This window comes from Dermacentor silvarum, chromosome 4, assembly GCF_013339745.2.
Source record: "Dermacentor silvarum isolate Dsil-2018 chromosome 4, BIME_Dsil_1.4, whole genome shotgun sequence".
Lineage (NCBI taxonomy): Eukaryota > Metazoa > Arthropoda > Arachnida > Ixodida > Ixodidae > Dermacentor > Dermacentor silvarum.
The window spans coordinates 31293728-31318227 of NC_051157.2; positions in this window are offsets into that span (position 1 = coordinate 31293728).

A 24500-nucleotide genomic window follows, 5' to 3' on the forward strand; every position below is an offset into this window, starting at 1 on the left:
TCTTCTGTCCGGGCCGACGGCAGCGGACCTTTTCATGGAGGCGCGCGGGGTTTTATTTCGCTCTGCTAATGCACACAAGCGCGTCGCGATCGCGTAATTAAGACACCGAAGGGCAATTAAGCCGAGCACACAGACTGGCCGGGGCCTGTCCCGACACTGGCCACGCAGTGAAGCAAGAAGGCAGGAGAAAGAGAGAGAGACTCTTTTCAGGGCGACAAAGAACGAAAATACAGCGGCAGAGCATCGCGCTTATATAGAACTTGGAACGAGAGGCAAGTTGGAGAGATCAAGTGAAAAAGAAAAAAAAAAAACAAATTAAAGGAAGGGAAGGGACATGGAGAGTGGAAAGAGCTGGTGATCTTTGCTGCTCGTTTTTGCCGGAGGTCGTCGATGTGCGTATAGATATATGCGAACGGCGTCTGGCCTGGCAGGAGGCACTTCGAAAAAGCGATTCCTTTGTAGCGCCTTTCTTCTGTGGGTGGCACGGACTCTCGCTCGCTCGCAGGCGCTTCTTCTTCTACTTCGTCTTAAGTCGTGAACGAATGACGGCGAAGAAAAGCTCGAAGCGCTGCGCCAGTCTGAACCCCAGCGTGCGCGCTAGCGCTGCATAAAGGCTTTGATCTCTCGCGGGAGAATATTCTTCTCTCTTCTGCCCTTTCATCTCACAGTGTGCGCATGTGCGCGCGCTGGGGCAGCGCGAAATTGACGCCAGCCGCGAATATGAGGACAACGGAAAGAACGGTTGTAAGAAAAACGAAAAAAAAAATATTAAAGAAAAGGCGACAGAGAATTAAGAAACAAGGGGAAAAGGAAATAACGATTCTCGGAAAAGCTGGGTGGAAGACGACGATGCAGGCGACGACGACGACGACGACGTAGCAAAGGAAGAATAAGAAGGCTGCGCTTCCATTTCGCGCGCTCCGAGCGTCTATAACCGAACCGCCTTATGGGGTTCAATTTCCGAACTTGGCGCGCGTACACAAGAAAACGAAGCGCGAGCTCAAGCGTGGGGCGAATTACGCGGGATGCCGTACCTCCTCTCCCCCTATCCCCCCCCCCCCCTTTCTCACCTAACGCCGGCGGGCATCACCGGGGTATATATATATATATATATATATATATACCCCGGTGATGCCCGCCATCTTTGCTGCTGATTGCTTTATTCCGACATCTTGAAGTAGGGCTTCTCGGTGTATATATATAGTAGCAAATGGCTGATGCTTCCACTGGTCGGGACGTATAGTTAAGGTTAGAGAACACAGAGAAAAAATTGTGTTAGTGTTGATGAGGCTACATATAAACCGATTCGTCATATAAGCATTATATAAGTGCTGTCACGTGTGAGCTGTCCGGTGGCGGCGGACGGCAACGGCAGCAGCTGTTGACTCGCATCCAAGACAGCGAAGAGCCGTCGCACAGGTATACGCTGAAACCCGGGACGCCACGCGCCGTAACTTATTAAAAACCACCTGAGCGTCATGCCTCGCCAACCATGCAGGCGTGTCTTGCGTGCATTAGTTGCCAATGAACAGTGCTTTGCCCGGCACATGGCTGCTGAAGTTATACTGAGTGTTGTTCTCATTACTGAGGAGAGAGAGGATTTATTTGAAGCAAGACAGTGAGGCCGGCCCGAGCTGGCACGCTCTGCAGCCAGCTACTCTGCACATGGGAAGATGGAACATAACGTTTGTGTATAGGAGTCGTTCAGGCTGTACTGGAGTTTTCTAAATGTTCTCCTGGAGTACAAGGCGGTTCTGCTTAGTGTCACATAGGAGTCTCTATATAGAAGTATAGAAGCCCTTACGTCGAGAAGGCGCGGGCTCATGACTCCTGTTCGTAGTAATTAAGCTGAAGGAATTAAGGAGTCACTGGAGTGCGCAATTTCTTGCTTTTTGTCCGTGCCCTTCAATGCAGCATATCTATTCGATGCTTCCTGTAAATTCCCGCCTTTCTGAACAAAAGCTTCAGTCATTCTTTTATCATGTACGCTCTTCACACGTTCTATTTCGGTTTGCCCTTTTAGCCACAAAATACATTTATTTACTTCGCTCGAGCGACTTCTTCTCCAAAGCAATATGGCGGTGATAAGAGTAATGACGGCGACATTTAATTGCTATAGGCGCCATGAAAATGACGTGAAGTAACCCTCTAAAGCTATCACTGTGAAAATCATCGTTCATGTGTGCGAACCAATGCAGGAGTTGCAACTCAAAAAAGCGTCTGCAGAACAATGACGAACACAGCCATCAGCACACCTCGGTATAACGTCAACTAGCTCGCATCAGCATTCAACGTGCATGTTACCTTCCCCCCGTCTGAACATCTGGGCATCTACCATCGTCCTTCGTCAATGCCTCACCGGAACGACAGTGTACCTCATGCAACACGTCTAGTTTCAACACACTATACTATCAACACAAGAACAATAAGCAGGAGATATCTACAGTTATAGCACGCCTAGCATATCCCGCATACAAGTAATAAACAAAATAAATAAATAAATATAAACGACAAAAAAAAGGGGGGGGGGGGGAACACAATAGGCGAGCCTCGAGAGAAACGAGAGAACAGCGCCCGGAGCGATACATTCATTACTTTTCCCGCCTGCGGAAACCAACGTTTGCTTCTTGTTTCAACTTCTGCCGCATTTATGCGACGTTTCTACTTTCTTTTTATTTTATCCGTGCTTATACGCGAGGCTCAGCGCGCTCTATCGCTCTAATATCTGGAGACTTACGCGCGCTTTTTAGCGTAATGCGAGTGTCGTTCGCCGGCGTGTGCTCGAGAACCTTATTGGCCGCCGGCGCATGTACACGTATACACGGAGAGGCACGCTGCTGCTGTTTTCCGTCGCCGAGCCATTTGTCTTCATAAGAGCGCTTCGGAATTCGCCAAGGAGCGTCGTGGTCGTTTGTTGCGATCGTCGTCTCCTTCCTCAATTTTTTTCTTGCTTAAACTAACTCTTGCCGAGATCTGCGTATTATTTCTTTCTCTTTTTCTTTCTAGTTCATTACTTAATCACATCCGGTGTTTTTACGTGTATCAGATATATTTCTTCGCTCCCTTAAGTTCTGTTTTCTTAGCTGAGTAATTGTTATCAAGATCGCGGCCTGTAATCCCAACTTCTCTTTGCTAAGTTCTGTCGGCTATGCGTGGTGTCCAGAAAAATGGCAGCCATGATGTCGCCGGTCCTTTTTGCGCCTGCAGTACGCCAAAAGAGAAGCCTTCGAAATTTGCTTCCATAACGCTGAGGGAAACACCGGTGAGGGAGTGCGATCTGTACACCACCTATTGGGCGTCACCGCAAATATATTTTCTTTATGACTCGATAGCTTGCATGAAGAGCAGATGCTCGAACACCAACCAATCAGAAAATGGGCTTCCGTGAGGCAAATTCGAGTCTTCTTTTCTTTTCTGTTTTTTTTTTCGTCCTTTGTGTTCGTTTTTTTTTTCTCGTGTTTGTCGTGTCTAGAGCTCTTACATAATTAAGATGTTACAAGTTGTACATAATACAGGCAAACTTCCATCTTAACAACACGGCAGCAAGTAAGAAGACAGAGCTAAATTTTGGTCCTAAATGTGTTGTTGTGATAGTTCAGGTGCGGCCGTAATGAGGCCGTGATTTTGGCGAGCGAATCAAGATTTGTTAGCTTAAAGGTATCTCGGCTACTTACTAGTTTCTGGGGCAGAGAAGGTGTACTCCGAGTTGACACTCTCTTGCAAACCGTATGATCAGCATGGACGTAAACATTGCGGCGTAACCTGCAATGTTCATTGCGGGAGCATTATTTTCCTGTGCTAAGAGGAAAATGGGACGGAGGGCCGGCAAATATGAAAAGCCACCGATGTTGTAGGCAGCGGAATGGAGAGATAAAATATAAAGGGGAAGATAAAACACACAAACAAAAATCTTATAAAAGCAACATTTGATAGCAGCTGTATACTATGTATAACTTAGGGAAACACGTGACACGAGTTACTGCAACAAGTGAAAGAAGCAGTAAAAGTTTCTTTTAAAACTCACAATGTAAACTGAAACTGAAACTGCACTGCACACTCTCAAACACACTTCCGCAGAAGCGTAGCAGCTTAAATCGCACCGACTTCATTTCATTAACTTTCAAAGTTTGCCCATCGTAAACCTGTGTCAATTGCTGCAACGAACATGCGCCATCGAAAGCTGCACGCCTGACGCTTATATTAAACGATGACAGATGCGAAGCTTGCAGCTAGCCAACGCTCAAGTGTGGCTGGCTAGCATACGCACGATCCCGAGCGCGTATGCAATAATATACGCGCGCAAAACGTGCCGCTCTGCTTGTCACGGTTTTGAATGCCTCGTCCCTTCCCGTTTTTCTCTATTTTATTTTCTTTTGTGCAGTCTTCGCCTCGAGGACCGAATGGATTCATTAGGAACGGGGCCTTTATCTGGCTTTAACAACCTCCGCACACCGGCCCTCGGGTCCGGACTCGGTCATCCATCAGGAGCGAAAATCGCGCCGCCCGTCGGCCACTCCCAGCGCTGTCCCGTCACCGCCGGTCAGAACGTGTCCGGTGATATCGCTGCCACCAAGCATGCACACCGCTAACCGCCAGATTTTCCTTTTTTTCTTTTCTCTTCTCTCTCTATTCTTTTTCTTCATTTGCTGTAATCTTTCTCGCATCAGGAGCTTTGTAATATCTCTTTCTCCCTCACCTTACTTTCTGGTTCTTTTTCTTTTTCGTTTATTATAGCTTTGCTTTCTTCGGCGATGGTTAAGTCGTATAAGCGGCTTGGCTGTTTTTCTGATTACCAGCGACTCGTAATTTATTCGACGAAACTGACTGCCCCCCTCCGCATGTGTATGCCGGAGCAAGATTAGCGGTAGTACTGCGAACGTGGCACGAGCGTGTGCATACACGCATACCCAAACGGAAACAAAATAAGCTTGGGAAGGCCATTATTAAAGAACATGCCGTCATAATAGAGCTATTTACTATATAAGGTTATAGATGCACTACGGTGTGTCCTCCGCTGTGTTAATGGAACAGTGCGACGTAGCTATTATTTACCAAGTCGACATTAAGATAAAGTTTTCTTGATTTATGTAGCTGGCTTCTGTGACGCCGTTAGGGCAGTTAAAGCGTTTCTTTTTTTTTTTCTTTGATCTTTGTTCGTTTCGTCAACTTATGCAACGTTAAAGATAACGAAACCAATGCAAGCTACACATTTCAATATATGCAACCTCAGCGGCTTTTCTTGGCACCTCAGGTGTGGTGAAATGGCCGACAGCGCTGCACGTGATGTCTGCTATAGCGAGAAGGACCATTGGAAATTCTTCGTTAGAATGTCTTATTTTGAGCCTTTTCACTTATTACTGTCATTTTTACAGCGAAGCTGTTAAGGACTAGGTTCCCCAGGATCGTGTCCGCCTGTAGAAAAAAAAACTATCATCTGCTCTGCGCCCAATACCCTCTACCACATGATATGGGAATGTCAACAAAACCCATCGACACCACCCATCACCGGACCAACCGTCGAGCAGTGGGAGGCCCAGCTGACAAGCCCGAGCCCTGAAGACCAGCATCGCCTGGTGAGCAGGGCCAAGATATCGGCTCAGGCCCACGGCATCCTGGACTAGGGACGCCGCCCACCTCGGACGATTTTAGCGTCTGCTCATTTCCCTAAATAAAGTTTATTCCTCCTCCTCCATCCTCAACATATGCTTTGGCTCTATGTGCGTGGCTGTTTCCCGCCAGTTGTGCCTTAGCACAGGTGTGAAAACGGATGATGGATGGCCCATTGTTATACCCCTCGCCACCGCCGATGCCTCTTTCACAAGTGTCGCGATACTCGGCGGCGGCACCTACCACCAATCGTTGTGCGCCTTTATCTCGTGACGTAGAGATCGTGCTAGCGCTGTTATCAGCAGTTGCCCTTTGGACTCGCTATGGGACGGACGCTCGTTTAACCGCATCTTCCAGGATCCTGATGATGCCGTGCAGTGTGCCGCAGATATATGAACGCTGTGGCTCATACGCTAGTCTATGACGATTGGGCGGACTTTGCGCAGCAAACGCACTACTAGGCCATCTCGCCGGGCAAAACCAAGACGCCGGTGTCCTTGATCTTTGACGAACATGCCGAAGACACTCAATATAGTCAATAATGGTAATATATAAATTCACTATAGCAATATTCACTATAGCAGACCCCCCACAGTCACGGCTTCGCTGACTTCCATCTTCACTGTTGTGGAAGGGCTCTGATTTTTTTTTTACTATACATTTTAGATATTGCATCCCTTTGATGAAGCAATCAGAGTAGTGGTAGCAAGAACAGTGAAAGCCGAGGTAAATACTACTAACAAAAGTATAAAATGCTGATTATAAGAACAAGTTAAGGAAAAAACTCTCGGACATGAAACACATTAAAGGGACAAATATATAACGATAGCGGGTAATGTATTTCAGCGTTTAGTACTCTTAATGAAGAAAAACTCTTAATTGTGCAGGTGCAAGCATGAAAGATCGCTAAGTTTAGTACCTACGGTTGCTTCTGGTGAATGCCGGTTCTGAAAGTGATACGTACATCTATTGGAAAATGTGCAGTGGTGTGACTTGAACAGAGAATGCAGAGTCTTCAGAGACTCAGCGTGACGCCAGCGGGAAAATAGAGTTAGGCAAAGAGTTTGGCAGGATGAAATATGGGCAGGTGTTCCTGTCATGTGTGCTTGTTGAATTGTTGTTGTTGTTGTTTTACCAAATCTTTTCTGTACATTCGTTCGTGTTATGATTTGCTGTACCTCTCCGAAGGGCAGCACCAAAAGTAGACCAAGTCAGGAGACAGATAGCTTCGTTTTACAACTCTTCGGGGGAATTTCTCATAATTTCCGAATAAACATTTCTTTAAAAATTTGATGAAATGAAATCATAATGGCGACTAATGAAACGAATGGCCCTCTTTTTCTCAAAAGATGGCGTCTTCCTGCCGTCAAAAATTGATCATAGGTTCCAACGTCCAATCAGTAACACGTATTCAAGAATCGGCCTTACCACTGGTCGCCTCACCGGCATCGGCGCGAAGCTATTTAACCACGGTTATAAAATGCCTTGTGCAAGCAGCCTCTCGATTTCTGCAGGCGACTGCACAGAAGCATCTGAGAAAAGCAGCCAAGAGGTTAAGTGCCAGGGAAAACACGGCGGAGTTATGTAGCAGCGTGTGACCCTCCACCAGCACGCGCCTTCGCTTCGCTGTTGGCTTCGCCGCCTTCGCCGCCTTCGCTTCGCAGGCGAAACAGCGCGCGCGGCCCAGCGAGGAAATACGGGAGGCACGGTGACCAGAGGCACTCAACGCCACCGCACAGGCGCCGCCGGAAGCGCCAGCAAGCAACGGCAGCGGCGGCGCAGCGAGCCCCATAACAAACTGCCGAACTCAGCGCACGGCGCCAGCTCGTACGTCAGCCGCGCGAGCGAATAAACCACGAAGCCCGGCCTCCGTTCCGAGTCTACAGCTGCGAATCTCTTTTTGATTTACAACCGTCGTGCGGAGTGCAAGCATGCCTGCCTGCCGATGCGCGTCTCTTCTCTCAGCAGTGTGCTCTGTTCCAGCCCTGGCCACCCGTCCTATCACTCTCTCCCTCATCTGTTCCTTTTCGATCGCTCGCTATCTTTTTTTCCTTTCGTGATCCGATTCTTTTATCTATCATTCCGTTCACCTCCTCGCCCTCTGCTATCTCTCTTGGCTATAGTCACCTCCCCAGCCGTCTTTCATTCGGTTCGTAAATCCAGCTGAAGGCCTGGAGAGACGTTATATATCAGCCATCTGTTAAAACAATCCTTGCCCGAGCACACGACGCTGCGCGAATAGCCGTAGAATCGAGGCTCCTTGCCATATTTGTCGTTCTTCCTTACTCGCCCGATGTATAGCAGAATTGATGCGACGTTCTCAACGGCCCTGTCTGACAAATAATTCAAGGACTTCTTATAAGGGAACCAAGGGGCTGGATTTTTTTTTTTTAGTAAGAACCATACGAAGGCAACAGACAATTAGGAAGGTAACTGCATTTCCCATAAGAGAAATCAAATATTTGTTGAATTTTGGTTGAGATGTAGAACTAATAAGAAAAGTCAAATGATGGTAGAAGAAAAGACTGCTTGCCGCCGGTGGGAGCCGAACCCACAACCTTCACATGACGCGTGGGATATGCTTCACCTATTGAGCTACAACGGCGTTCGTCCCCTGCACACTATCTCGAGTATTGGTGCATACGTACCGAACCTAGTTCTAGGAGTGCCAGCCAGCGCCCGTTGCGATTTATTTTGACAGCATTACTCCAATTTCCACTGGCGGGCTTGTTAAGGATATAGAAAGCTGCAGAAAGCCAGGGAGATGTTCTTGAAACGTTCGAATTTCTGTATTCATCCCAGATTCGAACGGCGGAATAAGTTGGAGCGTAATTTTCTTGCCAACACCACGGCCCAGAAGGAACGAGAACATGGCCGAAATTTGCGCGCCGTGCCACACTTTGCTGCGGTTCACGCGTGTCCTACTGGAAAGCCAACAGCGTAACGCGCAGATCATAATTACCACATGCTCCGGTCTCTTGTTTATTATTTTACGACTTCACGTATACGAAGTCCGTGCACGCACGCCTGTTCTGAATGCGTACGCTTCGCGAGCGGCGTATGTGTCTTGGCTTGCAAGCTCGGATACGTAGTAAATGAAAACGCGATTCAGAAAGAAAGCGCAGAAAGTTTTGAGACAAGGAACAGCACCACATATCATTTCTGGCTGCCACGCGGCCGCATCGTCAGTTAATATACAAGCGAGTACGAGACAGCGGCGGGTGTCTGAAAATTTGTTCGGCACAACATGGGGCAAATGACTCGAGGAAAAAAAAAAAAAAGCGTTGAGAGTAGAGAAGAGGGGGTGGCTCGGCGACGGAGTTACGACGGCGCGAACAGCTCCTCACACGCGCGCGCAGTTCGTGCTTGTGTGGCTCCACCACCGTGTTTGGAAACTTTGTTTGCACCGGTTGGTCTGTGTTTCGTCTTTCGTCGCGACGCACGTCTGTAATGCGCGCATCTGCTCGGACTTGGTTCCATGGAAATCTACGAGTTTATTTCGGATTCAGGCTAGGGCACTTCGGCGGAGAGCGGGCGCTAGCGTTGGAGCAGCGTGGACCGGACCATTGACGCTGTGGAGGCCAGCTTGGTTTGTTTTGAGATGCTAGCACAGCTTCGATGGGTGTCGAGAAAGAAAGAAAGAAAGAAAGAAAGAAAGAAAGAAAGAAAGAAAGAAAGAAAGAAAGAAAGAAAGAAAGAAAGAAAGAAAGAAAGCCTGTACTATAATTTAGACGGTGAGAAATACATATGTATAGATATTACGTTATATATGATTTATATTATATCATCACCGTTAGCCGTCAGTAAACTGAGATACCGCGAACATCGTATAGCCATTTATAATTACATGCAACGAGCACTATTTGATGCATAACGTAGAGAAGTGGTGTTGCCGATGTACTCTTTACCTCAATCTCTTCACAGCAACCTGTATAACAGAACAGCAACACACTACCCGGTACCATGTTACAGAGAAATTAAGACAAATTACTTATGAACAATGAACCGCCAAAAGCTTAAACCAAACGCCCCGCCTTCTAAAAGTTCTGGCAACGCCCGCGCACGTCTTCCGTATAAGGAGAACGTGGTTATATCATCATTCCAACTACGTGCACTCTAAGGACCGTTATATGGTAAAAATAAATATATTCGCACACCCTAAGAATATACACGAGGTCGGCGCCTCCTTAAAACTTCAGACGTACACGTCCCCTGTCAACTACCCGGTCTTTCTCGCGATCTCGAAGGGATCTTCGTTTGCATACTGCAAAAAGCTCGAGAACACTCGTCCCGTTACACAGCTGGTAGCTTTGTCATGCAGATACACAAGAGCGTAAGCGCGGCTATTAGCTGCGCGAACAGAAGCTGACACGAAAGCCCCGACAACCTCGCGAGCTAGTCGCACCGGTCCTAGAGCACACAAAACGATCGAGTGCTCGTCTCAAAGACAGCGCATGTCTGAGAGCTTAACGACCCGCCGTCGTCCCGCCTTCTGTGGGCAGACAAAATATTTGGCCGCGCGCTCACCCGTAAAGGTTTCGTCTGGGTCAAGCCTCGGCTGGTTGCAGCCGGCTGTGGTGACGTTGCGCGCGTATTCGAAACTAAAAACTGCGGACACTTCCCACCGCGTCGACCGTGTAACTCTATCGACGCACCTTTGTTATGCGCATGTCCTCAATGGACCGGCTTGCCGTGTCTCGTTCCGAGCCGATTCGCGGGTCCTTGTGCCGTGGGCAAACACTCGTCGATTTCTTTGTATATGCGCTCGAGAAATGAAACAAAAGATGAATAATTGCGCCAGGCTTCTGAAACGATGCCTGCATCAACAACGCCCGCTTCGTGCTTGCCGCGTTCCCGTGCTCGTTACTGTGTGCTGTCGAGCGGCGAAGCCTTCCGACAGGCTGTCGTCCTTGTGGCGCCGTCTAGTTCACTTTGAACGCTATACGGGCTGCCTTGATTTACGTTTTCTTTGAACCTTGGTAGTGGCGAGCTGAACGAGAATGTCGAGTGACCTCAGCGTAAACTATATATGGAAGAGGAAACAGGATTTAGCGATGGCAGTAAAATTGCAGTCTGTTCGAGAAAATAAACAGGCTCCACTGTTCTCTTGACAATGTCACAGAACAATAAAATTTTAGGGTTTTACGTACCAACACCTCGATCTGATTATGAGGCACGGACAATGCTCAGAGGGCTCGATATACGACAGCATATGGGGCTACACCTACACAGATCCACCTGTTCTTGCATACCATCAGAAATGTATATGAAACGACAGTTTCGTTCCAAGTGCGAGTTTAATTCTGACGAAAACACTCCGATATCGCTGCGAAAAAAGTTACGACTAAGTGCCGTAAATGCGCATGTTAATAAAAGGGCGCACCCTCTCGATGCTGCTAGCTCAAGGTTGCTGAAATTCGGGCGGCCTTCCAAAATATCATTTTTTTTTAATGCTGCCCATTGAGATACGCTGCGTCACTGCGGAGAAGTTCAACAGATAAGCGAAGTGGCAATGTAAGGAGTGCATAGACCAAACCACTCGTAAGGCCGACGTTTCCGTCAGTCAGGAATCAGTATATGCGCATGAGAGGGATTTGCCTACATCGAAAATTGCGCGTTTCGAAATTGAAAGCAGGGCCAACATTTGCCCAATGTTCGGCCACATTGGCCTCGCATTTAATAACGCTGGCTTAACATTGGCGCGTATTGATTCTTGGACGTGGTGTCACGCTTCGATATTGTGTCACGTGTGAATTTCTTGCATTCTCGTAGTAATTTTGTTCTTGCTTTCTTACATGTGTACATTATCAGGCGCTCCGAATGAAACATCCTTATTGTGAAGCAATGCTCGTGTCGTACCTTCTTTACTCCATTCTTCGTCCATGCGCTTGTTTTCGTGTCAGATGCCATCTATTTATATGTATGTCTGTATATATAGAGGGTGTCCCGCCTATCATGCACCAAGATTTAAAAATATGCAAATGCCACGTAGCTGCACAGAACCAAGGTAAGGTTGTTTGCCGTCGCTTGGAGATCCTCAGATCATTTTTTGCAATCCGACTAATTACATAATTAGCCTTAATTAATTAATCAATTTCTCAAAAATTATAATGAGATGAAAAGTGTGAATTAGAAATTGGTAGAGCAACATGAAAAACTCCTGATACAGCTTTCTGTTGCTCAATACGTGCTACAGAAAGGTGTTTTTCCGCGCGTGAAAGAAGCCCGCGAATACATGCAAAGTACATCGAGAGGTACTTTATATATATATATATATATATATATATATATATATATATATATATATATATATATATATATATATATTATCATCATCAGCCTATATTTATGTCCATTGCAGGACGAAGGCCTCTCCCTGAGATCTCCAATTACCCCTGTCTTGCGGCAGCTGATTCCAACTTGCGCCTGCAAATTTTCGAACTTCATCATCCCACTTAGTTTTCTGCCGACCTCGACTGCACTTCCCTTCTCTTGTTATCCATTCTGTAACCCTAATAGTCCACCGGTTATTCATCCTATGCATTACATGGCCTGCCCAGCTCCATTTTCTCCTCTTAATGTCAACTAGAATATTGGCTATCCCCGTTTGCTCTCTGACCGACACCACTCTCTTCCTGTCTCTTAACGTTAGGCCTAACATTTTTCGTTCTATCACTATTTGTGCGGTCCTTAACTTGTTCTCGAGATTGTTTGTACCAGATGTTTGCACCGGTAGAATGCAATGATTGTACACTTTTCTTTTCAACGACAGTGGTAAGATCCCAGTCAGGATATATATATATATATATATATATATATATATATGTGTGTGTGTGTGTGTGTGTGTGTGTGTGTGTGTGTGTGTGTGTGTGTGTGTGTGTGTGTGTGTGACGGCCTGTCTCATTATGATTCATCGCAATTATACGACAATGCCATAAATGCTAGTCACTGCGGAGTAACAAGATGAAAGCTTGGCACTTCATTTTATTTTCCCCTATCTTTGGCAAGTTATGCGAAAAGCAACTGACCGCATGAATCAAAATGCTGCGAACGTTACGTATAGGGTTACACATTTTTCTATATATAGCTTCAACAAAGCTCGCAAAATCAGTTCAGTGGGCGTCGAATAAAACGACCTCTCGATTCCCATACTTTTAGATAGGAACTTGTGAGATAAAAAATTTCTCTCAAGGACGCGGCATTATACCGTTCTCTGCCCTCCACTTGTGTGGCCTCAACTCCTGCAGCGGTCTATGGCGCATGTAGGGCAATTTCTCTGGCGTTTATCAGCGCTACAAGACCGGCTTTTCGCGTCCGTGTTGCGTTTCAGTTTCCGAAGCACTAAATTCACCAGATCGCCCTCAATTATGCCGTAAATATTACTCCGCAGCACTTTTACAACTTTGGAACTCAAGTTTTTCTCCTTTTCATTTAAGAGGTATTTTTATTTCCCTTCTTTTCCTACTCCTCCTCCTTTTATAATATATATCTGGTGCCAGGAAATGTTAAATGGTGCTTTGCTTCCGGACATTACGTCGTAAATCGTGTCAGTCGTCCATTCTCACCGATCTGTGTGGATCATCAAAGCGCGCTTCCAAGCAAGACGCGCTCTTCGTGCGGTGCTCATCGCGCCGACCCTGACGTAGCGAGGCGGGCGAAGCTGCGCGAGCATTACCGTCATGGCAAGTGGACGTGTAGCGCCATCTATGGGGCTCCATCAAAAGCTATAAAGTGCCGGTTTCTGCTTTTCTGTATTTCTGCAGAAAAACGCAAGAAAAAAGAGAGGCTACTTCTCAAGCGGCGAATATTATTAGTTCAGGGTGACCAGGGCAGTGTGCTAACCAGTTTCTATATACCGTCGTTCAAATTACGTTGCCCGATAGAAGCCTGAACGATTATTCTGCGATCATTTGTCTCATTTTCCATTCTGTTTGGTATTGGTGATTGCCTCGACGTAGCTGTGCTGCCGCTATAGCTACATGTCGGCCGCTGCGCAAGTGGTGGTGGTGGCAGTGGTGCTGACATGTTGCTCCAGGCGAGGTTACCCGCCAGAACTAGAGTGCTGTTATTAACACTGTCAAATTTTTCCATTTCGTGGAATTCGCCATCTTCTCAGTCCCGCCTGGCTCGCACGGCTGTTATGGCCTGTCTGAATGAATCGAAACACGTGACGAAATTTCATAGCGTCCAAAATAGCACTCCTGCGTGGTCGGCAATAGCTCCGCCTGAGCATGTCTGTCCATGTCGTGGATATCCGTCACCATGAGTGGATCAATTCAGTTTCTCGCAGAAATGCACGACCCCTTCTTGCTCGCAATTCCGTGGTCTTTCAGGGAAAACTAACTGTTCTGCATGTTCGTGAGGATAACTTCTTTTAATACTGTTCAGATACCTTTAATACAGTTCTTTTAATAATACTGTTCAGATACGCTGTTTCCTTTCGGCGTATGGTAAGAAATTAATATATTCGAACGTAAATAATGCTTACACATTATGGCGCCTGACATTGATTCTAGACACCTACACCCCCCACCCCTTTTTTTTTCCAAAAGAAAAAGAAAAAAAAAGAAAAAAAAAGCCTCTGATGTGTAATATCCATGCGTCGCAAAGAAGCGAAGAAAACAATTTTCCGTATATGTTATATAATTATGGCTAGGTTATCTTTTTATTCATCGTTATTGCTTCATCAAATATTTGTCTTTCATTGGTGCACAAATGACAGCATTCCTATTGTTGTCGATATAAGTTTATATAGGTAAACAGGAAATTTCGAACCATTCCTAGAAGCCAGTTGAACACCATATATATTGCTGCTATTGCTTGCTGGTTGTGCTGGCTTGTTGGATAGCTATAGAGTGCTACAATTTGTGCGAGCAATTTTGTCTTATATACTGGAAATAAATATTGCATATTTTGTAAGTTTATGTGCAGTGGCAGCTATATTGATATATACTTATTCTTGAAGAATATGGGCAATAAAAATTGAGGGAGGAAGAAGATGCGAAAGCTTTCATTTCATTTATTGTATAGCCTTAAAGGCCCGAAGGCATCGCATTGAATTACATTACGAAGATATTACTTCCTCTTCGTTTGTAGGACGTGGACTGAAAGGAGCGAATGCACCCTGCAATCAGTGAATCAAATATTGCCCCAGTACATGACTCAATGTCGCGAACTTGTCGTTACCTCATGATCGCTTCAATCAAGGAGTCCGGTTACGTTACCTGAAACTGAAGCTGCCTGCAGTCTAGCAATGGCTGGCTATCTTATCGGATGATGGCGTCTTGACGACATTATTAATTTATAGCAAAAGATGCGCCGGATTATGGGTTGGGGACAACGCGCCTCTCTCTATTCAATGCTGAGGAAAACACACTTATGTACCTCCGGGTCACTTCATGAGTCTACAAGCCCCTTTCTAGTCGTCGGCAGGAGATGACCTCCTTACGCTCACCTTAACAAGCAATATTTTTATTACATCATCTTGATGTTATCTTAGACATCCAACAGCAGTGGACACCTGAGCTATTCCTGAGCTATTCCGTAAAATTTAGCAGTGCTTTGTGCGGTATACGATCACAGGAGTTGCGCCACTTTAGTGAAACGTTCGATGATTTAGTCAAGCATAGTGCTATGACACTATGAGTGTCATAGCACTATAAGTCAACGTGAGATGAGTTCTGCTGTAATACTTTTTTTGGACAAATGATAACTAAAATTTCTCGTTTACGAAGCAACTTTCTCGCAGTGCTGTCTACCAATTACTCTTACACTATAATTATAAACGCGAGACGTGTTATGCATGTAAACAGCAGACTTCCTTCGATGCAGTGGGTGGTACAAGGTGAAGAGCCGTAGCAGGGACCTCCTATAAAGAAGCCTACGTGACTGTCCAGCGCTTGAGTTTACTTCATTCTGTTCATTTCTTTCGGAATTTATGTTTGCGAAACGCTTAATTATTGCATTAGAGAGGCATCCGTGTCGGCACAAAGTTGCATGCAGTGGCTGTGTACATGCTTTGTGCTTTCTTGCTTTAAATGCCGGTTCATCACTGTGATGTCCCGAAATTAATGCTCGTGTTCAGATGAAAGACTGGCTGAATGCCCCTACACGTGTGGTACAGCGCTTTAACCTGGCGCACATAAAACATACCGCGTGAAACTCGCGGTCACGCTCGCGAAGTGAAGATTCTGCTTGGAATTATTGTTTCTCGCGCGCCGGCGCTCCGGTCTAGGCAAAGTCGACGTCCATTAAAGGCGAGTTGTTTATTACAGCTATGGGTTTAATGCTCGGCTGAGCACTGCATTAGGATGCTAAGAAGTCACGACTTCGGGTAGCTTCGCATGTTGAAAGCATAATTTTTGAAACAGGTTGTGACTGATGAACTGCGAAAAGCGCTTGTGCGGGCCGGATATTATACGAAAGGCCACGGAGTCGAGCATTGGGGCGTCACTGTATAACTACGCTCTTTGTAGATCAATATCATTAATGAAGGAAAGTGCGCGAAAAAATATTTTTGAAAGAAAGAATGGGGTCGATTGGCGAGCTTAGGGATACGAATTAATTTCCGTCTAACACTCCAGTAACTATTAAACCGCAGTTCAGGTAGGTTTAGGTGGAAACAGCGAAGGCGACATAGTACAGCCCGCATTCTCATTTACGGGGTACGTACCATAGGCATGTAAAAGACGACGGCGACGACTGCGATGGATACAACAACAACAACAACAAATTTCAATGGATTCCCATACACGCAGCCCGATTCTTTGCGGATACCCCATAATGGCTATGTGGAACATTTAACGAGTGATCTATCTATCTATCTATCTATCTATCTATCTATCTATCTATCTATCTATCTATCTATCTATCTATCTATCTATCTATCTATCTATCTATCTATCTATCTATCTATCTATCTATCTATCTATCTATCTATCTATCTATCTATCTATCTATCTATCTATCTATCTATCTATCTATCTATCTATCTATCTATCTATCTATCTATCTATCTATCTATCTATCTATCTATCTATCTATCTATCCTTCAGTGTTTGGGTTAGCTACTGGAAAGTACGTTCGCGTGGGCAGAAGACTTAAAGCTGTGTTTGGTGCCCCGAGTAAATCATCATCATCATAATCATCAATCATTTCATTCCTTCAGTGTTTTGACTCAGACGATTGCAAGTCTTTTTGCTAGAGCGGAACGTTAAAAGACAGGACACATACCATTGTGCCGCTTTCTGATAGGAGCGCCGTAGATGTCCTGAAAACTAACCAAACATTTGCTTCCCTGATTTTAATGACGCTAATAGATTCCAGGTCCGGCTTTCGCTAATGGGCAAGTTGATGCGATGCCACAAACGAAAGCACATCCCTCAATTTGCTCATAACTTCACTGCGTCTACCGTTAAACGAACTGCATTACTAAGTTAAGAAAAGCACCAACTTAAGATATCACCGACACAGATTTAGGCCGGCCCGTTACGTTTTGCGAATAGCAGCAACTTGTGGGAGCGAACAACTTAATTTATTCAATCAACACATCCAGCAACTGTGCCTATAAATTTATATGAGAATAAGAGGCACCGCTCTTTTGGCACCTGATAGCAAGCTGAGGGGCTGATCTGATTGGCGTTTCCCTTCTAGTAATTTAATTCGTGTGCTTTGGTAAACCTCTATACAATCTATGGTTGTTTCACAGTGCCTATGTGCAGTAACCATCCCGAAAAAGATTAGTTTAGGCATTCTATTAAAAAATTCATTATAGTCCTTATGTGAAGTACATAGAGCGTTTACAGAGAGCCTACGGACTTATGGACTTACACTTTTTCTCGATGAATTTACTGTAAACACACCGCTCGGTCGCCTATAGAAGGAACTCAGCTTGTTAACGACTTGTGTCCATAGAAAGTATATTGATATTGTATAGAGAAAAATAATAAAAAGGTAATACAATCTGCATATTGTCTGTAAACACGTCTATAAAGCGCCCAAAATAAGTTTTATAATAGCGGTCCTGCCGAGGCAGCTGTGTAAAGGAAAATTAAAGCACCAAGTCCTGAATGTCGTTTTTTCTCTCTACATTTCTTTATTTTTATGTATTTCATTTATACATACTGCAGCTCTTATATAAGGTTATAGCAGGAGTAGGAAAAAGCATGGAACAGTAAATTAGAATAAACAACGCAAACACGAGTAAATAATTAAAGCAGTTAATAATGACAAGCGAACGGTGTATACGAGCAAAGAAAAGATGTAGGTAAAACAAGCTACATTGAAATAGTACTTTCCTATCGCAACTAAAATGCCCATTTAATGGAAAGGAAATAACAGTACCAGGCAATGAATTACAGTGTTATACTGCACGTGGAAAAAAATGCATTTGAACGCGTTAGTATGAGCAAAAAATGGCATTAGGTTTAAAGCATGAGAACTACGAGTACAACTTCCTTTGTGTGATATGACTGCAGTAGTAAAAGCCAAAGAGGGAGTTAATGACGACATGCAGAAACATTAAATATTCAATGTGATAACGCAGCAAGAATGGTTGAAGGTTCAGGAACTGCTAGTGCCTGTGTCGGAGAAAAACTGCGACCGTAATTATGGCAGATGAAACGAATAGACTTTCTTTGCACAGATACAAGTTAACTTATTTCACACTGTTTGAATTGGTAGCAAACAACAGAGGCGAATTCAAGAAGGGGGTTATTGTAAGGCTGGTAGACCTAAGGACATCGTTCATATTATACTGCAAAATTCGGCTTGGCCAAATTTTACAGAACGCTAACCTGGGTCCATATTCTCAAAAAACTCTTACGCTACAATTATTCGTGAGAGAAAATTCCAGTCAGGCCTGATGCCGGACATATATATTATTAGCGAAGGCAGCTGGCCAATGACAAAATCTACGAACGAAAATCTTGGTAAATTCGTCTCACTGATCGAGTCGTGTATGAATGGCACCCAAACAGCACCCTGTACAGGCCGGTGTTGATCCTAAGTCGGGTGAACGTTGTCCAGTGTAAGGCAAACGTGGCCCAATGGTGTGCCTACGTTGAGATTATGTTCTGTGCTGTTAGGGCACTTTCAGTAGCACATACGAAGTCTGGCTCTATAAAACCTGATCTCGTAGAACGAAACTCTATACACTGTACGGTTAAGTAATCGAAAGCCAAGTTTGATAAAATGACATGTAATTTTAAACATTTTTTGGTTCCACCAAAATACTTCCACCTAATTCGCGTTAAAGTGATATTTTCTAGCAGCACGTTCTCGACAGTTCATATGTCCCCTGCATTAGCTGATGCTGTGGAAGTCGCTTGCAGCCGCGACGTTCTTCGTGGCAAACCAAGGCATCTGTACACACATGCAAGAACAGCATCCTATTCCAGACATAGGGGAATTATTTTTAACCTTGGTTATGCGTTCTTGGTGCGTATAAATAGACAGATAGATCACTAGAAGCTACCACTCGAGCTGTTGTCGTTCACTTCTTCCTGGGCGCGTATCATGTTGAGCTCGTCATACTTCCGGCAACGAAACTCTGCTACAAAACCAATGCAGTTACGAGTGTTTCGCTGTAGAGGACAAAAGCAGCCTGCCGTTCACACAGGACCTTTGCACTTTCTTTGTTATCTTTCAACCAGGCAAGCTGAGTGCTTTCTGGCATTCTTCATCTATGTCAATATACGCGCATATATGAATTTATTAAATAAGGAAAGATGTAAATAATCGAAAGCTTGCGATGACATCTTTTAAACAGCGTAAACACGACGAAATGGGATGACTAAATATAGAGCGAGTACTCGAGAGTCAATTAGCATTCACATCCACTGAAGAGACCCGACAATTTTGATATGGAAAAGACCAAGAAGGACACCAGGCAGAATAATTAAAACAAAATAATAAATGATGTGCTGTTTAGTGCTGTTGTACAACACTAAACACCGCAAATCTATGCCTTGAAATAAGCCGCGGTTACTATGTAATACGTGCGCCGTTTATAAGCATAGGTCGTTGCCTAATGGGCCTAATTTGGCGGGACTGTCATGGACACACGTTACTTTTCGAAATTTATTGGCGTAAAAACAATGAGTTGTCTGCGAAAAGGTTCAAAGTGCCCTCAAGAATTCATGATGAACTATGAATGTAATTACGTTGTCAAGATGGTAGCACCTAACCAAGTATCTTAAAAGTTGTGACCCCTAGATACTAAGCTGTGCCCTTTTGAGATAACTCATTGCAGCATAGGCAAGGAATAGCAAGACGCCTTTGCATGGGGCCTGTTGCCTTCCTCGCACCACAACTGCCCGTCCTCTCTTGACGATCTAAGGACTACAAACGCCATCTGTCGCAGGTCGAGCGAGAAACGCCCGTGTTGACTGTGCCCGTAGCGAGGTGCTTCACTGCCGCATTTCTGAGTAGCTGAAGGCAGAGGGCGCGATGGCAAGAGAAAGCATCGCAGGAAAAACACTCTTCGTTCGCGTCCGCCGGAGAGTCCGCCCTCGGAGGTCAATTTTCTCTCTTATGCATCATCACAGTCTGCGAAGCAAAAAACGCGCAGCGGCCTTTGTCGAATTGCTTTCCACTCTCGTAGAAGGAACGAGCGACGGAGGGAGGGGAGAAGAAGTACAAGTGCAGCAGCGGGCACAAAACTTGCACTCGCCGTCCTACCGGTTGGGGGCACTGGCTCCCAAAACCTGCGTTCTCTGTAGAGCTTCGGCTGCGGCATCGACCAATGGAGGCCGTCTCGCTGCGGTCCTTTCGTTCTCTCTCCGAGCACGTTTGTTACATAAAACTCTGTGATTATCTCTTCTCTCTTTCGGCTCGGCTCTTCTGCTCACCGGCCTCTTCTTCTCCTTCATCGCTGCCCCCCCCCCCCCCCCCTCTCTTCCCACCGCTCCTCTTCCCCTACCTCGCCGGCGCATTCGGCGATATCACGCGCGCGCGGGCGCCTGTTTCGGCCATTTCGTGTGTCTCACAGGCGGCAGTAGAAGAGAGAGCTCTCGCTTCGAGCTGTGCGTGTGCACTCGTCGCTGATGGGGGTGGAATGGGGGGTGGGGGGAGGGGGGGGAAGGAAAGCGGCTCCTTTTTTTTTTCGGGTCCTCACTGCCGCCTCCCTCCATCTCTTCTTCTTCTCTCTCTCCTCCGTCGTCCCTCTCTTCACTCTCGCGTCAGAGCTCATTTGGAAAGCTCGAAACAGTGATAGAAGAGGGCCGAGGGAGTGTCTCGTGACGTCAGCGGCGATGTCTTTCCCGGCGCGCAGCTGCCATTGGAGGACCGAGTCGAATGGGACCAATGGCGCCGCCGCGCAAACGAAACGAAGAAGAGTGCACTGAATTATATATACATCCCAAAACGCGCGCCGTAGGAAAGAGGTCGGAAAGGGGGGGAAGAGGGGGGGGGGGGGGCGAGTTTCGCCTGGCGCTAGTGCTGTGAAAGGTGGCCTCTGAATGCGGCGCTGCTGGCTCGCTAGGCTCTCTCTGAGGAGCTGCATTATATCTCGGAAAAGATATTTGCGCGAGGAATGCAGAGAGGCCCTCGGCTGCCGCCGCTGCCTCTGAAAAGGCTTTTGCCTGTATGCATGTTCGGGGTGGATGGCGAGGAGGAAAACTGGAAGGAAGCGGGGAAAGGAACGAATAAAGGGCAAGAAACGAAGCGAGGAATTCTCGTTCATCGTACTCCGCGAAGCCTAGGGGAAATGCGGATGGGGAGAGGGGGAGGAAGATGCGAAAGTAAAGAGGAGGCCGAATCTTCTCTTCCGACGGAACCAGCTCCGCCGCCGACGATTGATCGCAACCTCTCCGCTTGCTCGTCCGCTCTAGGCGGCCGCAGTGCGAGATAAAACGAAGATAAGCTCTAGCACGCTTTTTCTTCTCTCTTACCTTTACTCCGTGCTCGAGAACGTTCGGAAGTGCGGACTTGTTTCCAGGTCCTGACCTTTGTAGCATCTCGTTCTTTTGAGACTGACGAACAAAGAGTCACTGCAATTCGTCTTCAGCTTTTTGCTTTCTTTCTCAAAAGTCGTTCTTATCTCAGCGCGCTTGCTGTGCAATCTCAGGTTACAAATAAAGATTGTTGCACTATATCCACCACTCTCAAAGCACGAATGCCTCTCTCACATCTTGGTGATGGTGATAAGAGCTGACTTCCTTGTTTTGAACATTGCGTAACGTTACGATCTCTCTTGCTATCTTTGATGTGCCCGATATACAAGGTGATCATTTTCAAGTTTTACGGAATTTTAAAGAAACGCCTGTGACAGTTAGCGTAATTCTTGTCCTTGAGCTCGATTATTCTGAGAGGCGCACATTACTCGAAGCACAGAATGAACTAGTTAACGAAAATTCACTATTTACGTTTTTATTTAATTACTTTACGGCCCATATTGCAATTTAGGAGTCGTAGTCGGTGAGCTTGCAAGACGTATCCCCTTGAAATCAAACTCCAGGATGACACCACTTTCGAGATATCATTTCTCAAAACGTGGCATATGAAGTACATGGGCGTTGTTGTTACTTTTATGCTTCAGTGCATAAAAGAGCGTTGCATTTTGTTAAAAAGTAAGTGGAACAACCATGCATTTTTACAACATGTTTATGGCACATATCTCCAAACTGGTGTCATTTTGGAAATTAATTCCAAGTGAATACCCCTTGTAAGCTTACCGGCTATACTTCGTAAATTGCCGTATGTGCCGTAAAATAAATTAATAAGAATTTAATTAGTGAATTTTTGTTGATTAGTTGAATACTCGTTTCGATTTCTCGTGAAAGTAACTTCCGCCTCCGTGAATAACTGAGCTCAAGGACTAGAATTATCTTATCTGCAACGGGCGAATTTTAAAAATTCCGTAAAACTTAAAATTTATCCCTCCTAAGGAGAATGATATTGACAGAGCAATAAGTGAGACGAGTGATTCCTGCGCTTATGTATGAACGACTGCCTCAAATTTCGTAATTCTGGTCACACCATCCAGGCGACCTTCGCCTGTTATGTGGCGATCAGTGTGAAGCATTCATCAACAATATCAGCACAAAGAGAATCTGCCCCTTGTTGCGCAAAGGCATTCTGGTCTGCTGGGCAGACCGATGACGTAAGCTTGACGGAAACAATAGAACCGCGAAGAGGTGGCTGGCTCTTCGAGGTCTCACCGATCACACACGCTAGACACGCGGACACACACAGACCGCAAGCCAAGCGGGAAGGGCGAGGGCGTCTCACCGAAAGCTATAGCTGTGCGGTGATGAACGCGAAAAGCGCTTTTGTTTTCGAAACCATTCCGAGCGAGAGCGGACGAGAAAGAAAAAAAATCAGCCAGAGAGGAATCATTAGAAGCGGACTCCGAAAGGCAAAGGAAAGGAGTCACGCAGTGGTGCGAGGGCTCGAGATGGCCAGCGCCGATAAAAGGTGAGCGAGCTTCGCGAAGGTGAGAGGGGAGGGGGGGGGGGGGGTGCAACTAGGCACTGCAGCCGCTGCTGCGTCCGGAGGCAGCATCGGCCGGGCAGCAAGCAAGCAAGCAAGCAAGCGCGCACGCACGTACAGACACAGACGGCTTCTGCCGTTGCGGCCGCGAAAGCAGGCAACTGGCGAAAGCTTGGCGGCAAGCAGCAGCAGAGCGTGCGCTGCTGGAACAGAACCGATGAGGACTGCTGCGTGGGCCCGAAAAGCAAGAGAAACGAAAGCTCGCTCGCGCTCGGCTGGTGCGCGCCAAACTTCCACCTTTTGTAATGGGAAACCTGCGGAGGAGGGCTGGATCATTTTTCAGGGGCGGCCTCCGCCTTCGCCGAAGGAACCTCCTGTTCTGTCCGAGAGAGCCACGGAACCTCTTTGTTGTCCGCGCTCGCGCGCGTTGCAGCACCGCCGAGGCTGTTTTGTTTTCGCCCGGTTTGTGCGTGCGTGCGTGCGCTCGCGTTTTGGCGGCAGGGTTTTCGCCGGTCCTCCTCTTCCTCCCTTCTGCCCACACGTGCCGCGCCCGCCGAGTTCAGGCATCGCCGGCTGTGGTGGCAGGCGGCAATGAAGGCGCGCGCTTTCTTCTGCACGTGCCTCGTTCCTCGCTTTGCTCCCGGTTTTTAGCTGTGCTCGCGCCGGTGGCCGTCTCCGAGGCTGACTTCTTTGGGGCTGCGCGAAACTTCTTTGCTCCCATTTTCGAGGATGCGTGGCCAGTTTAGCTAAGCACGTTGCTTCCAGTGCAGAGGAAGGGGGGCGAGAGAGAGAGAGAGAAAGGGAAGGGAGAACGGGTGCAAAGAATGGTTTTGCGAGCGGAGGGGCGCTGAATAAGGAGAACACGTATGCAGACATGTTCCTCTTAATAACCTTCTGTGTTGCGCGCTGCAGCACTTGCTTTTCCGGACGCGTTTTACGGCTGCAACAGTAGGCGCCGCGCTGACTGCCGGAATACGTGAGCTGTGCGCGCAAAAGAAGACCGGCCTTTCCCTTTTCCTTTCTTTTGTTTTTCCGTCTTCTTCTTTTTTTTTTTTTTTCGCCACTGCTGCTAGTCTCGCTCATCCAGAGATGCTTCCGTCGTATAACGACCATCTGGGTGCTTACGCAAATCTCTTCATTAGGGTCCTTTACATCAGTCGTATTTTCTCCTTGAAAGTGACGTTAATTGAATCAAATCACCTGGCTTCGCTGAAGCCTTCAGAGAATTACATTTGACTTGAAATTTGATTCCGCAGTGCGCAAGGCATCGACGCTGCGCAATATGCAGTGGTTTCTACAATCCATTATCCTTGTGCATCTCATGGTCAATTCCAGCGCCCGGAATATTTCAACGAGAAACAAAACATCTACGAGTCAGCTGACCGTAGAAAAGAGAGAGAGAGAGGCACTGAAAAGGGGGCAATGCTGAATGAACATTTCGGCTGGGGCGGCTGTTCGCGGCT